This window comes from Agelaius tricolor, unplaced genomic scaffold (genome assembly GCF_023055355.1).
Source record: "Agelaius tricolor isolate 1412-34295 unplaced genomic scaffold, bAgeTri1.0.p SCAF_11, whole genome shotgun sequence".
Classification (NCBI taxonomy): Eukaryota; Metazoa; Chordata; class Aves; order Passeriformes; family Icteridae; genus Agelaius; species Agelaius tricolor.
The window spans coordinates 7,482,986-7,499,424 of NW_027269271.1; the positions used below are offsets into that span (position 1 = coordinate 7,482,986).

Genomic DNA, 16,439 nt, shown 5'->3' on the forward strand with positions numbered 1-16,439 from the left:
CTGACAAAACAAAAGGAAAAAAATAATCTATTAATAAGATAATTTAAAGAGATACCCCACCCACTTCCTATTTACATCACTACCCTCCACTGCTTTGAAATTGTTTCTAATAGACATCCTTTCCAGTTTTAAACAATATAGATGTCTTTAGCATCATTCTAAAGTTCTGTTGCTAATATTATTTACAAAGCTCTGCTATCTCATTTCCCAGCTTCAGGAGATCCAACAAACCCTTGCTGCAACATTAAAATACAACATTGCTGTCTGTATTAAAAAACAAAAAAAAAATAAAAACAGACTAGACAGGGAAATATTTTGCTACATTTTGTTCCACAGATCTTTCAAAAGGTGTATAACTTGTAATGTGTCTGACTTAAAGGTGCATCTGGAAATATATGAATTATAAAAATTAACTAAAAGGGTATCTGGAATTACATTTGACACTGTCATTACAGAAAAATTATTAACAGAATATGATGCCACCCCTATGTACCTCTCTTACATTCAAATTTTCTTTAAGCAAAACTTTGTAGCATAAAAAAAATTGCAATTTTATTGCTAACTCTTCATTTTACAATTGTGATACACTTTTGAAAATAACTCATTACACAATACAACCACTTTCAGACAGAGAAGAAAGTCTGCACCACTGTATTTAACTCTTAATTTTTGATCCAGCAGATTGCCCCACTCACAGTGTAATGGTTTATGGGCATATTCACTCAGGGCACATAAAAGCCTCTCATTCTCCCATGTTAGTATATTCAAAACAAGGGCAGAATCTGCTTCCAAGACTGATACACGCACAAAATTTTCCACTAATTGCAACACTACAACTTCCCCAAGACATCATGTTGGGAGAATGTTAAAAAGAAACAAAACCCCCAAAAAAATCCCACCAAAGCTAAACAAAACCAACCCAGTTTCTGAAAAATCTAAAACTTTGTCAGCAAAATATCAGGCTGTTAGAAATCATTGTGAAAGTTCTGGGATTGCTTCATTTGTATTATTTTAGCAATTCTGCCTGAAAGTTTAAAAGGAAAAGGGACTTGGCAGACAAGCTCCATAACAGGCTTTGAGAACAAGACCTTGTGGGCTGAGTTTCATGCTAACAGGAAACTGCTCAGTCTGGATTTAATCAAGAGGGCATCTCTTCACTGACACAGCCAGGCTACCCAAAGGCAAAGGAGTTTTCATGTTTGCCTTAGAGCTCTGTGTAGAGTGTAGCTCAGAGCTACACTCTACTCACTGCCATGAAAAAAAGCTCCTAAAGCTCTCTGCAATTTTTTACAGGGGTGTATTGTTAGTGATACCAACAAATGATACCAGTTTTGCACTGTTTTGTGCACCCAAGGAACAAAGAAAAGCTCTTTTTTGTCTCCTTCAGCACCGTGTCCAGTGGCTAACACAGACCTCAACATTTCAGGGCTTCAGTAACATTTTCTTGGTCCTCTAAAATGAACAGATACGGCATTTTATAATCTGATTTATGTCTTTTAAAATCTCATTTTGATTTTTCAGGCAACAGATTGTAACCTTGATAATCTGCAAGAATAAGTGATGAGCAAGTAGCTTCCTACAAGACAGACAGCATCTTCCAAAAGCAAACATAGAAAGATTAGATGGAAGTATATACTTGCAAATCCTTCTTTTCTGAGGTTGTGTGTGTACTGATGTAGTGTCATTCCAATAACTTTACTAACCCTTGCCAATGCTGTACCTTCAGAGGGGCCCACTGTCTTTAAGGTGATCATCTTACAGCTCTACAGCATTAAACATTACCTACATACACAGTTCTTGCTGAAACAGGAGAGCTCCGTGCACACTAAAACACATCCAGGCTGAAAAGCTTCCTCCAAACACTACCTGTTAAGCTCCTGTGGGAATATAAACTAACTATAAACACCACCAGTGCCTAAACAAATGCTACAGCCTAGCAAGAGGGATTAGAGACTCAAGAAAAAAAAGGAAAGTTAAAACTCTGCTCAGTACAGAACCAGGCTGCTACCCAAACAGACATACAGAACTGCAGTCATTATCTTAGAAATACCACTGGAAAGAATTGCTTTCACCCAAAAAACCCACTGCTCTGCACAGGTTTTTTCCAATGCAAATATTATCTGTTGAGATCCTGGAACTGAGAATCGTGAAATGAGGTCAATCTAATTGTTTTTCATTACGCAGACTGGAAAAAATACTAAAACAACTAGGATGAACAATAAGAAAAAGAGGTAAAAATATTCTTCAGGCTCAGTCGTTTGAAACATTACCACTCCACTACAGATTTGTTTTATCAGAAATTCTGAAGTTTTTTTCAGGAGCATCTAACTAGCACTTTAAATGCATTTTTACTGATTTTGACAGATTCTTAAATGCTCTTCATTTTCCTTGAAACTTACAGCTTTACCAGATGGAGAGTTTTCCACTCTGTTTTTATTAACTTACTGGACTGACACACTATGCTGGAATAAAAGTGCCTGAAGTGCAGTAACTCGTACATTAATTCAAAATAAAGCACTCTAATCAAGTCACTGTCTAAATATGAGTCTGTTTTAACCTCCTCAAAGTAGAAATTAGATGCTCTTCATGATTTTAACCTCACTTTTTTCACATTGCTTCCTTACACACAGGTTCTCCAGCACATGTCTTTAATATCTACACTCATCCTTGGGGGAAATAAAAAAAAGGGAGGAAAAAAAATCAAATCATGGAATTTGAAAAGCTCAATTATGGCACTCCAAAAGCTCCAGAAATATAAGCATCCATGTCAGTCTAAGAGAAGTAAAGCCGAAAATACCCTTTATTTAACACGCAGACACACATCACTAAAGAAAACAGCAAGACATATGAAACAGAAGTTGTTTAGCTGTCTTAGTCAAGTATTTTGGTAAAGAACAACTGCAAAGACATTAACAACTTCGGTGACAAAGCGTTTCCTTCCAACAAAGACCTCGATGGAGTTTTTAACCGAGCGAAGGAAGCGGGATCGCGCTGCGGCTGCCGGACAGACAGACAGACCCACAGCAGCTGACATTCATCTGCACCCAGCTCCACCGCATGACCGCCGAACAAAAAAACCCTCTGAGAAGTGCGGATTTTGCCCAAACAATGCCACATAGCAGTGCCTGCGCTAATCTTATCAAACACAGTCACAAGTATTTCAAGTGCTTTTGGGCCAGGCCGTTCCCATCCCGGCCGCCTCCCGCCCTCAGCTCTCAGGGCCCGGCACATCCAACACTGCCCAGCTCCGAGCACAGAAAACAGCCTGAATGGGGGAAACTTGCAAATCTGGAGCAGAATTTCCAGCCTAGGAAAGCTCTGTGCCCAGGTGCCAGCACAGAAAACACTCTGCAAGGGGCAAAACTGCAAATTTGAAGCAGAATTTCCAGCCTAGGAAACCTCTGTGCCCAGCTACCATCAGAAAAAACAGACTACATGGGGCAAAATTGTGAATTTAGAGCAGAATTTCCAGCCTAGGAAAGGTCTGTGCCCAGGTGCCAGCACAGAAAGCAGTCTGCAGGGGGAAAACTGCAAATTTGAAGCAGAATTTCCAGCCTAGGAAAGGTCTGTGCCCAGGTGCCAGCACAGAAAGCAGTCTGCAGGGGGAAAACTGCAAATTTGAAGCAGAATTTCCAGCCTAGGAAAGGTCTGTGCCCAGCTGCCAGCACAGAAAACAGTCTGAATGGGGGAAACTTGCAAATCTGGCGCAGAATTTCCAGCCTAGAAAACCTCTGTGCCCAGGTGCCAGCACAGAAAACACTCTGCAAGGGGCAAAACTGCAAATTTGAAGCAGAATTTCCAGCCTAGAAAACCTCTGTGCCCAGCTGCCAGCACAGAAAACAGTCTGCAGGGGAAAACTTGCAAATTTGGAGCAGAATTTCCAGCCTAGGAAACCTCTGTGCCCAGGTACCATCAGGAAAAACAGACTACATGGGGCAAAATTGTGAATTTGGAGCAGAATTTCCAGCCTAGGAAAGGTCTGTGCCCAGCTGCCAGCACAGAAAACACTCTGCAGAGGGAAAACTGCAAATTTGGAGCAGAATTTCCAGCCTAGAAAACCTCTGTGCCCAGCTGCCAGCACAGAAAACACTCTGCAGAGGGAAAACTGCAAATTTGGAGCAGAATTTCCAGCCTAGAAAACCTCTGTGCCCAGCTGCCAGCACAGAAAACAGTCTGCAGGGGAAAACTTGCAAATTTGGAGCAGAATTTCCAGCCTAGGAAAGCGTGGCTGGCAGTGCAGGGCCTGGGTGGCCAGCAGCGGATGTCCTGCAAAGGCAGATGCTTTTATCCTACAGTGCACTTGGAAATGAAATGAAATAAAATTACGCCAGAGCTCTCCACAGAACTCTCTCCACTTCAATAACTCTCATTTCCTCGTTTTGGATACTGTTTAAAAAACAAACAAACAACAAAACCAAACCAAACAAACAAACACAAACCAAACAAAAGAAAAAAGAAACACCAAAACACCCACGCAAAACCAGAATTCTGCATACTGACTGCACCAAACTCAGAAGCCAAAATAAGTTTATGAACTCTTTCCTAAGCTCCAAAAAGGAGGGGGATTCCTGGATTTCCAATGCTCCACCCTTTTCCTTTCCTTTCTTGCCACATAAATACCCGTTCTTGGCAGCGACCCAGAGTTTGCAGGACCAATTAATTCCATGATCATGACACAAAAGGCATTCTTGTTTTCTCCTCCGAGCTCACAGCCTGGCTGGTATCTGTCTGAAGCGCCGGCAAACAGTCACAAAAGCTGTGGGGCAGATTTAGAGGGGAAAAGAGAAAAGGAAAAAGCCTCTTACACAAATGCTGCTGCTCAGTTTCAACTTTTTCACTCATTCACCTTGCAGCTACTTAAAGCCTCTTTGGAGAAAATAAGAAACAAGAAATAAATTTCGTGGTGCTGAGCTTTGCATTCTCACACCTTCTGAAGCGATGCAAGTTTTGACTCATTTGGGTACCAGTGAATTTTGTGGGACCAGCTCTACATTAATCAATGCAAAAGTAAAGAAGCCTAATTCACAAATCGCCTCTCCCTGCATCCATCTAAAGGAGTTTTAGCAAGTGCATTACTAAATTGAATCTTCAAAGAGGTCCAGGTTAAAATGGCTTTGTGCAGGTCTTACAAGTGCTGGAGCTTATCCAGCCCTGGGAACATAGAAATTCTGAATTTACCCACTCAGAAGCATCTGTGCAGCAAGGAATGTAACCATATTATTCACTGAGAACCAAGTGATCCAGGAGGTTCACTGTGCAGCATACAAGGTTTTTAAATAAAGAAAAAATCACCTGAACAGCTCCAGACCTCCATCTCTACCTTGTAAATGTATAAATCCCTATGATTTATGCATTTACCTTCTTGTCCCTTCCTACCTACAAGAAGTTCCCTCTCACCTCTCTTGCTAGAAAGACCTTGACCAAAACCAATACAAGACCTCTCACCCTCTTCTCTCATCTGACTTTGTGTCATCATTGAGTTAAGTGAACCTGAATCATGAGATTATTGATGTTTCTTTTTTGTTTGTCATGTAACACAGATCTGCAGTTCACCACAACCCTGTTCCCTCTTAGGCATGCCAGGGATGTATTATTTTCATAACTTGTATTATGAAATATTCCTTGTGGTGGTTTTGAGTGGACACTGAAGCTTAGCAAGTTTCTAATTTGAAACTGAAAAGCAAGAAAAAGAAACCAGTAAGTCAGGTAAGGCTCTTAGTCATGTGCATCTTACATTGTTGGAGGTATATCTGTCATCAAATGACATTTACTACAAACACTCTTGTAATCCAGTAAATAAATGTGTCCCACACTAAGTATCTTCCCAAAGCCCTTCTGTATTAGAAGAAAATTATTTGTAAAACTCAGTATCCTCCTCTCTTCAGTGTCCAGAAACACCAAAATGTCCAATCTCCAAACCAAGCAGTAAATAAATATTCAAAATAATAAACAGCTAAATGAACAGAGCACCAGGATGAAGACAAGGAAATGGGTGCCCATTTTGGCAGTACAATCAGCTCATTTTCTAAAATATTTTGAGTTCTGGAGCCAAAGGAAGTGTTACACAGTGTGTCTCTGAGAGAAGAGCTCTACAAAGTCTGGGACTTGCGTAAAGCAAGTGGTAATTAGTTGTGAAAAGTACTAACAGCTTTTCCAGGTACGGATTACAGAAGGTCCTTAAGGAGGTAAAGGCAGCTGGGGCAGCTCCCCTTTGCCCCAGAAACAGTAATTGCTGCTTCTGTTCACAGCCTTTATCTTAACTCCTCTTCCTCCTTCTCCACACTCTCACAGCTTCCAGTCTGCCCTGGAAATCTGGAAGTGCCAAAGCACCCAGGAACCTTTACTGGGAACCATAAGGGAGAAGAGGTGCTGAGCAAAGAAAACGAGTACAAAAGGTGGCAGACAGCTTAAACTTTTCACTTGAGTCTGAAACAGTTCCTTGTGATTCTGATTACAGATTACAGGGATAGGTACAGTGCACCTGCCATCTGACAAATACTGACAGGTTCAATCTCATAGCACAGAAAATTCTGTATTTATATGCAATATTTCTAACCTGCCTTGATGTTAAAAATGACAACTATATGCCTACCCTAAGAAATGCCAGAGGAAAGCTATTATTTAAATGCTGTTTGTGAAACAGTGGTCAGCAAAGCCCTTTGCCATGTTTCTTTTGAAAATGCTGAAATACACTGTCATTTTTAATAAATACCAAGCGTAGCAAAAAGAGGGGATGATTGATATTACCACTAACTGAGTCAGACAGATTTCATATGGGATCACGATTTTTGACTACCAACAGAATACCTGTCCTGTGACAAGTCACACTATTTTTATCTCCTTCCAGAAATGTAATTTAAATTAATTGTGGAGCTCATCATCACTTTCTGCTCAGTCAGTAGAAACAAAGAAGGTCCTGTATGAGGCAGCAGGCAACAGTGCTAAATTCAAAATGGATTTAAGGATGCCACAAGTAATAATTCTATTGCATAATAGAAGCACAAATGCATATTACATAACCCAAAATGCTTTTATTCCTCTTAATGGTATTGTTGGCTTTCCTTTCACACTGTAAAGCTTGCTCAAGGAGTACACAGAAATTAAATTTATACCGAGTCAGGAAATCGATGTAAACTGCCACTGTATCCAGTGTAAACAACAAGGAAAGAGTGATAAATTACTACAGTATGAATAGCTGGAAATTAAACCTGTAGGTGAGGGGAGATGACATGCCTTCTGACAGAGGAGAAAATACTTAGCAGAAGATTGATTCATATTCTTAAATAAACTGAACAACGTATTTTTGTGGAACAACAAATACCCAAGAAATGTTGTGACATGTTTCATAATAATTAATTATTATTATTAATGTGAGCAATCCCTAATGCCAAATTTTTCTAAGCTTTTAAGAAGAAATGGGTTAGCAGTCAGTAACCACTTTTATGACCAAAGCATGGAAACATACCTGAACTACATTATAAACTTCATTTCCATGGCTGTGCTTTTTACTACCCTTTGTTTTGAAACTAGGAGGCCTCTTCAGGGTGGGGTCTGAGTAGAAAAAGCAGTAATAGGAAGCTAATGTTTCCTAATATTAAGTGTTACCAGCTTGAATATTTATTTATGTGCTGAGAGTCCAAAAATATTAACTCAATCATTAGTCCAGGCCAAACTGCATTTTTACTATATTATGCAGCCATCACAAGGGATGAGGCATGGTATCTCCTGGTGTTCCTCTCCTGCACACACACCCCCCTCCAGAGGCAGGGAGTGACTGTGTTTGGCCACACGTGTGTCTGCAAGCCATGGCTACATCCTTGTCCCAGCTGTACAGGTACATTAGGAGAAGTTCTGCATTTCACAGGACCAAGAGAGGCTGTGGCAACTGGACCACCACCCACCTGCACACATCAGTGCATCCTCCCAACTGCAGCACCAGTGGTGAACCCTCCTCTTCTGCCCCAGCACAAGCAGTGTGAGCTGGCCCTGAACCCTCTGCAGATATTTGTGTTTTGGTTTCAGAATGCTGTGTTGCACTTGGACTGAAATCCTTAGGCAATGGACATAAATCAAAACACATAATTATGTGGAAGTATTGAGTCAGAATACAAAGTAAGTATAGCTTGCAAGTAAGGAGGGGAGAAAAAAAGAAAAAAATGCCAGATAAATCAGAAGTTGTCCACTTTGGTTTGATTTTTCTTCTTTTTTGAGGGGGTTGTTGTTTAACTACCCACCAGGAGTTAATAGCATACCTCTGCTCTTCCCTGTCCTGTTCTCCCTGGCCACCTGATGTTTTCCTGAACAAAGTGCCTGTTTTTGCAGGAAGAATGCAAGCCTCATGCTTTAAGTAAGTGTGCAAGAGTTCATTCACATTTTCTCTGCTCCAGAGAGCCAGGAGCCTGGAGCACAGCCAGAATCAATCCGAAGCACTCCATGGAAGGAATGCAAAGGCCTAAGATCTGCCTTCCAAGTGAAACACGTTGTTGTTACTCATGGGGCATTTCCAACAGCAGCACAATGGGCTGCCATCTCCAAACCCAAGACACCAGCCCTGCCCTAAAGGGTTTCTACTCTAAGAAACACAAAATGCATCAGAAGTACAGCCAGAGATTACTACAAACCAAGCAAATAAAAGCAGAGGAATATCTTAATAATAATTTTCTCGCTGTATTTGCATGGAATATTAAAGCTAGGTTTCAAATGCACCTCAGGAGCATTTAGCTAATTAATTTATTTTGTACTGAAGACAACAGCTAATCCAGATGAGTGCACTGACTTGTTTGCATCCCAACACCAACACATCTCTGAAATGTTGTGAATCTCATCTGACAAGTTCTATCCACAGGAATCCTCTAAACAACTGAAGGACGTTCTGCACTCAATTCGAGTCAAAACAAAAACTCAGCTTGTGTGGGGCATGAACTATATTTAGGAAGGAATAAAACCCCAGGTAGCTCTAACATGATGGTCTATTTCTGCTTTAGGATTTATAGACACTAACACAGAGCCACTGGGATCTGGCAGTCTAATGAGATCTACCACAAGTCTCCAGTTTGAAGCCCAAGGGCTATCTCAAAGCATTCAGTCATTCCATATTGTTCAGTCATTCTGAGATTTTTCAATGGAAAATGCCACTTAGTAATAAAAACATGCTGTTTTACTTGCACAGAGAGCCCATACACTCCCCAGAAAGGAAGAAACAGCTACTGACTGGAAGAAAGGTTGAGTCTCCATGGGGAGAAAGGCAGTACAAAGCAGGTGAGGGGGTGGGAGGGGAAAAGAAAATAATCCTTCAAACTGCTTTCAAACCAAAAAGGGTGGGAAGAATATAAGAGAAAAAATATATATATTCAATACACTATAATAACAGGATTACTCCACAAAAGCACTTGAAATGCCTACACCTCCTTAGTGCCATTGTGGCCCAGGGGCAGCACTGGTGGCTGCTGTCATAGCCATGTGCAGAACAGCCATGGAGGTGGCACAGGAAAAAGTCAAAACTCCATCAGTCTGCAACCCAGAAGAGCAAAAGGTCAGTGAATGTCACCATGCAAAGTGGCACAAAGCTTCACACCTGAGGTGGAGCTGCCAAAATCTCATTTTGATTGCCAGAGCTTCTGAAGGCAAGCTACACTCCGATGTGCAACAGATGGTTTCTGCAACTAAATGGAGATAAATGTGAGAGGCCAGAAAAAAAGTCTGCTGAAAGTCCTACCCTCAGAGGTGCCACGGTGGCACACAGATCTGAGAAAAGACCTGAAGGGTTACAGTAGGTAGAACATTACATGTTTCAGCACAGTGCTTGGAAGTGACAACAAAAAGCAAACAAAAAATTGTCTGAGGAGCCCACATGTAGAGTACCCTGCTCTGCTCAAGCTGCCTCATTTTTAAAGCAGTTATTGTGAAGATGAATGGGGGAAAGCAAAGGGCAGCCCACACAATTCCTGCTTTTGCAGAGTCTAAAACTGCACAGATGCAAACTTTTGCTTTACACACATAAAAAAAAGAACAAGATCTGAGCACCCAGAGTTCTCCTTAAGCAGGAAGAGCTTGCAGGGCTGCTGGAAAACCAGCCCACACCAAACTCCTGTACCATGGGGCAATATGGCCCTGACAACTCCTGGGCATTAAAGTCCTCATGATTCTTTTGATAAGTGTTCAATCTTATTCTCCCTCTTTAAACATTTGCTGCAAATAAATTGAAACCAGAACTTCATAAACAGCCACACATAATAATTATAATTATTAAAACTAAACTAGAGTTTAAAATTCCTCTCTTCTAACCAGATGCTATAGAGCAAGGTGAAGAAATAACACACATAACATTCAGAATAACAAGTCTAAAGGAAAAGGCTCTTCTCAGCTGCAGGACACGTTTGTTTCATCCCTAAATCACAAAAATTATTGTCTTGCGTTTTGAATCTCATGCATTTGTTTTCATTATTTATATAAATGTTCAATCCTCTCTGAATCCTCCTGGACTTGGTTGGACTCAATTACTCTGCCAGCAGCAAGACCCTTCAGGTTAATTACACACAATGCAAAATCACTAATTTCTTTCCCCCCTTGCTTTTGAAACCACCCTGGAGATAACATGTCCCTTCTCCACTCAGTGTTTTGAAGGCTTTTCCTATATCCTCCTATTCATTGCCAGAACAGAGCCTCAGTCCTGTGAGGATTTATTGTAAAACTTGTACATCAGCCCCAGACGCACCAAGACACAAATATAACAGTCCTCACCTTTTTGGTGTCTCCAACCCCCCTCCACCTGTGGATCCTCTTTCTAGTTCTCCTGCCTTTGAGATGAGGGAACAAGCACCAGGAACGAGTGAGGAGTTACTGTCATCTCCCTAACAGTATTTTCTAAGCTTCACTCCCCCCTTCCCTGCTGTAACTTAATATTTGAGCTTCCTTTCACAACTGTTGTTGCATGGGGGGCAAATGCTTCCACAGAACTCTGGACTCTCAGAAGTCCAGGTCTTCTCCCCAGGTGGTTTTACTTAATTCACTTCTGGTCCTAAATTGTTTCCAGGTGCTGCTGTGGCTTGCTAAGCAGCTGCTCCTCGCTGCATGTGTCACATGTGAAGAAGATATTCACATGATAACAGTGTGAAGCCACTAAATAAATATTACCATGCAGCTCTAACAGCTAATCCATCTCCCTCGACTTTTTTAATGGTTCAAACCCTTCAGCAGCCTCAAAACCCCAGCCTTTTTGAAGTCACATTGTCCCAGAAACACTTTTTCCCCATCTCTTTTCCACCTCCCCAATGAAAGGGGAATCTCCCAAACCCAGGCCACAGCACTGAGGCTGAATTCTAATCCCTACCCAATCCTACTCTTGTGCTGTGTTACATTACAACATCCAACATAGTCAGTCTAGAGAAAATCTGCAGCCATGTTTTGAAAGTTATTTGGATGAAAGGTGCTGTAAGAATGCAAGACCATTATCTCTTCACTTGGGTGTTTCTGCTTTCCTTGCAGTCCCTAAATTGTCACCTCTTGGTGGCATGGTGCTAAACTGAAGTACAGTATTCAGACATTAGCATGAGTTCAGTTTGGTCCAAGGTAAAAGGACTTCCATGTCCAAAACACAGAATTCCTCACTATGGCTTTAATACTTTATTTAAATTTAAAAAAATAAATAAATAAAATGAAACACACATCCTCATAATCAATAAAATTCTTATTTCATAAGGTGTAAAAACTTCACATAGACTATAGTTGAGCCCTACATGCTAGTGTACTATCCAGGAGGAATACAAGTCACTTCTGAAGAGCATGTATGGCCACTGAACATAGTGCTTTTTGAGGTGAATCAAGGGCAAAAGTACTTTTGGGAGACTGCAGGAGCAAACTGTGACACCTTCCCAGAGACAACTGCTGGTGAGCTGCTCAACCCTTCAGGAATGAGGCTCCAATTCCTTTTAGGAATCATCTTTCACAGTCTCTGATACTATCTTAATGTGGTATTAACACTAAGACATCACACACCTTTTGCCCTTGCTTTACAAGACACTACACAGTGACTACACAAAGGCAAGGAGGAGCAGGATCCACACCTCGCATTTATTTACCCCTGTTACACAAAATAACCCTGTTTTCTCCAAGGGGTTAAGCCATGATCTGACTACTTTGTGCTGGCTTCTTCACACAGGTGCACCCCCTTATAGTGCTGGCTAAAGGAAATTATATATTTAAAAGCAGCAGGAGTAAAAGATGCAAGTTCAAAGCGTGCATTTACACACATATTTTTAATTAGCTTTACCAAGGTTAAATTTAAATCCAAGTGTGACTAACTACATAAAATGTTTCAGCCTGTTCCTTAAATGAAGGCATCAAAACCCCAACAGTGAAACTAATGGTTTCTCCAGGGCTGTTCTCTGTACAACATCTCAGTCCAGTTCATGTGCTGCATCTCACAGCTTTCCGATGACACATAGCCACATTCCTTGCCAACTCTTCCTTAACCCAACAAGTGACCTACATCTAGCATTCAGAGAGAAAGTGCCAGTTCCTTTGCAGAGCAAGCAAAATTTGGGGCTTATTCCTTTCTCTTACAGCTTCTTAAAACAGCAAGCAAGATAACACTCAGTGATGTCAGCAGCAAGACAGTTAAGGCACTGGAATTTAGGGAGAACCTGTAGCATCCAAGTAGCACAGCTCAAAAAAGCAGTCATCCTGGCTGTCAGAGGAATTCCCAGGGGAAAGCAATTACAGCACAGGATGTCATTCTAAACCTGCATGTCACAGGTAAATGCCAAGGGCAAGTTTTGTCCATGAGCAGGCTTGCTGGGAGATATCCAAAATGCAGATACACACAACGAGTGCAGCAACAGAACAGTTTCCAGCAGCTTTACTCAAGAGCCTCCCTTAACCCTTTCTATTCCACTTAATATAAGAATCCTTAGCAAGAGGTGCCCCTGCACAGCCCCAGGAAGGCAGGCTGGCCCTGTCTCTCCCATGTTCCTCATGGCTGTGCCAGGGTATCCCAGCCCTAACTCAGCCTTCCTAACACCACAGGATTAGAGCACTGCCACCCTGTCACGCTTTGGCAGCTTGGAGTGGCAGGTTTTACACTTTACACTCAACTGAGAGCATAACACTGTGCTACAAAGCCAGTCACCCTTCTAATTATGCATTCTGGACTTGGAACTGGCAAAGTAATGGACAGTAATCTTTCAGGCTTCCTTTTTAGAACTCTTAATAGGGTCAGTTTCCATTTTTGAGTGTCCGTTGCACACAGAGCCTCTATTAACCAGCTGATGACTGTATCCAAGACTGCTACTGAGGATATCCCTGCAACCTAAACCAGGAAGCCAGGAGAAAAATATTCCATGAGAAGTCATTAATAAGGGCTGTGAATGGTACCATGGTACTATTATGCCCACAAGTGAAGGAAGGACAGGAGGAAAGAGCCTACTCCAAACCAAAACACAAGCTGAGTGAGATGCCAAAGCTTTCTTTTGGATAACTGAGTATATGTCTATAGGTAAAATCATTTTGTTCCCTTGGAATACAGTACCTTGTGGGTCTCCAGCACCCAACAGCCATCTTCCCCCAAGCAAACCCCGTGTGAGCACAGCCCATCCTTCTTCCCTCTCCAAGACAGCTCCTCGGAGACTTTGAAGTGGATGATAGCACAGCTCAGTTTCCACAGGAAGCCTGTCAGCTCCTTGGGAGCTGCTTTTCTGCTTCTGCCAAATATACAGCCAGAACTACACCCTGGCCTTGGTCTGGGCAGTCAGGACAGGCTGAGGGAACCTGATTTAGCAGAGGGAGGCTGCTTTAGCCAAAAGTGACCAACACATGCTCTAAATCAAGAGACAAAACAGCAAGCTGCAACAAGGACAATGATCAGCCCAGCCCTTGCCTGCTGCTTCCACAGGAAACTGCACTCGACCAGAACATCTGGGATCTAAGGGCAAGATGAAAAAGAAATCACAGAGCTGGCTCAGAAGGCAAGTGGGAGGGCAGGAGCAGGCTAGAGAAAATGTGAGGTTTTACTTCTTCCTAAATGCTGGTGATTCCAGGCACCACTTAAATCTCAACCCATAGTTAGGAGGTCTGTGCTGGAAAGAAAGAAAGAAATCCAGACTAAAGCTCCTTTCCTGACACATTGATCAAGTCAGAGAGATGGTTGTGTCCCAGGACCCAACTGGGATACAGATTAGTTAGCCACAAGTTTTTGCAATGTTTTTCTGTCTGAACTCTCAGCACAAACTTCCTGCCAATGTATGTGACTCTGAATGTGTTTAGAAGCCAAACTTGTGGTCACATGCAGTTTTCAGTGCAAGGCAATCACTCACACTAAATAAAAAAAATATAAATAAATAAAATTTTTAAAAATTAAAAATTTCTTTCTAAAACACCACAAAATTCCCAGAAAAGGTAATTATCAAATAATAGTAGTGCTAAGAATGCACACAAATATTAAGTGATAGATTTGCTACTTTTCAGCTTTTCCGTCTTTCAGCATTTTAAGGTACTGAAAAGCACCCTTCTAACAGCAGTTCAATGACAATTTTGGAAGAACACGTTCTGCTATACACCCAGCATTACAATATTAAAGACACTTTAAGACAAGCTATGTTTTGCCTCCATCTCTGCCTGAACAAACCCCAGAGCCATAAGTTCAGCTGTAGCCAAAAAGAGAAAGCAAAAAGTAAAAACGAAGTTTCTAAAATCTCCTCTAGATGTGTAATCCATGCCTAATGAAGCCAAGCAGCCTGGCCATACGTGAGCAGACTATTTATCTGTTATCTGGATATTTAAGACTCAAAGGAAGAGGAGTCCTTGTCATCCATCAGTAAAGCAAGAACGTCGATGGCGAGGATGGACTCCGAAAGCTCAGCAATCATTTCAGGTGTGGAGAATCAGCACTGAGGCTTGGGGAACTCCAGTTCCCAGCTGCATTTCCTGTGACCTGCCCCACTGGGTACTCACACATTGTAGGTCCCTTCCTCACTCCTTCCCAGATGAAGGACTCTGATAGGAAATACATTTGCAGGTATTCAGGAGCCCCTCGTTCCTCAGCATTCCCTCCCCTCCCAGGGCTGGACAGCAGTGGCCCATCCCTCCCTAACTCCTGCAAGGGCAGATAAAGCACTCCCGCTGCTTAGCAGGGGGCTCGACAATAGCCACTTCACAGCATTTCAAAACCTCTTTGCTTATGTTTTAGCAATCTTGTCCACCCGCCCACACCACACCCGTGCCTTATTCTTCCTGCACCACTGTCCCCCCATCTCCCCACGAACTTCTCCACCCGCTGCTGTTTCCCTTCTCTCCAGCTGTTCACTGTCTCCCGTAGGTCACCGGCCGGAGTTCACCTCCCCTGGCACTGTCAGCACATTGCTCCTGGCCACAGAAATTCCGGTATTTAGCGGCTGATCTACTCGTACATCCACAGTTTGGCTGTCCCTTCCTACTATGGAATGACTCAGCTCGTCTCTGTCACTGCACGGGTACCTGGCTGTCAGTTCAAGACCAAAGCCCCCCCAAACTTTTGTCTCTTCTGCTTTGGTGCCTTTTCTCCACGGACAATAGCACCATCCTCTTTGACATCCAGCCTCCCTGCGGGCTGCAGTCACATCCTCAGAAGGAAGCTGAATCCCATTTTTCAGGTTCTTTCTGAAAATAAAGTTTCACAACACAATATTCTCTAACAACATCATTGAAATTCCTTGCTGTGCTCCCAAACCTTCCCTTCCAGTTACCAATATGCCTTTTTCTCTAGCCTGACATAATGCCATTCAAACTGATGACTGTCCACCCCACATCCTCCTGTTCCCCTCTTCTGTGTGTGCCATCTGTATGTACAAATCTCTACTTCTCCATCCTTTTCTCTCACAAAGATGTCAGGCCATGTACCTCAGCTTCCATGGCTTTTGTAGATTGTTCCTCTCTCCAGGATCCTGGAGACCTCTCAAAATCTATCCTGGAGACACCAAAACTCACTTTATTTTCAAGAAAAATGCATTCATGCTTTCTCTGGTTGAATCTATTGTGTTTGGGAGGGATTCTCTCTCAATATTTCTAGAAAGCACACTTGGCTTTTGAAGCTTTGATACCAGTCATCAGCTAAGATGTATGTACAGACAATCCTCTTTTAATATCACGTCTGCACATTCTTTTAAGTCAAAACAGTGCTTTTGTGCAGCATCTCACAATACTGAGCTCCCACTAGAGCTTTTAATATTCCCTAATACTCTAGTGCTTAAAGTCTTAAGCTTCACTAAATATTTAGTGACTAAGTATGTGGTGACAAAACAGTGGCTGTTATTGGCATCCTTTGATGTTTAATATTAAATTTAAATCTAAAAAATTCAGTGATTATCCCACAGCTTCATACTACTGAAAGTTTCAGAACTGCTGATGCCTGCTTAAGTCACAGCCTGTTTCTCTTTTTCTTTTGTTAGTTATAGAAGTTTGAAACACAA

The 16,439-nt window shown here is 42.0% G+C and overlaps 1 protein-coding gene across 1 annotated transcript in view; it reads right to left on the reverse strand.

The window, feature by feature from the left end:
- RGL1 (ral guanine nucleotide dissociation stimulator like 1) overlaps positions 1-16,439 on the reverse strand; it is a 54,491-nt gene that overhangs the window by 34,578 nt on the left and 3,474 nt on the right. The gene's annotated exons all lie outside the window — the stretch shown is intronic.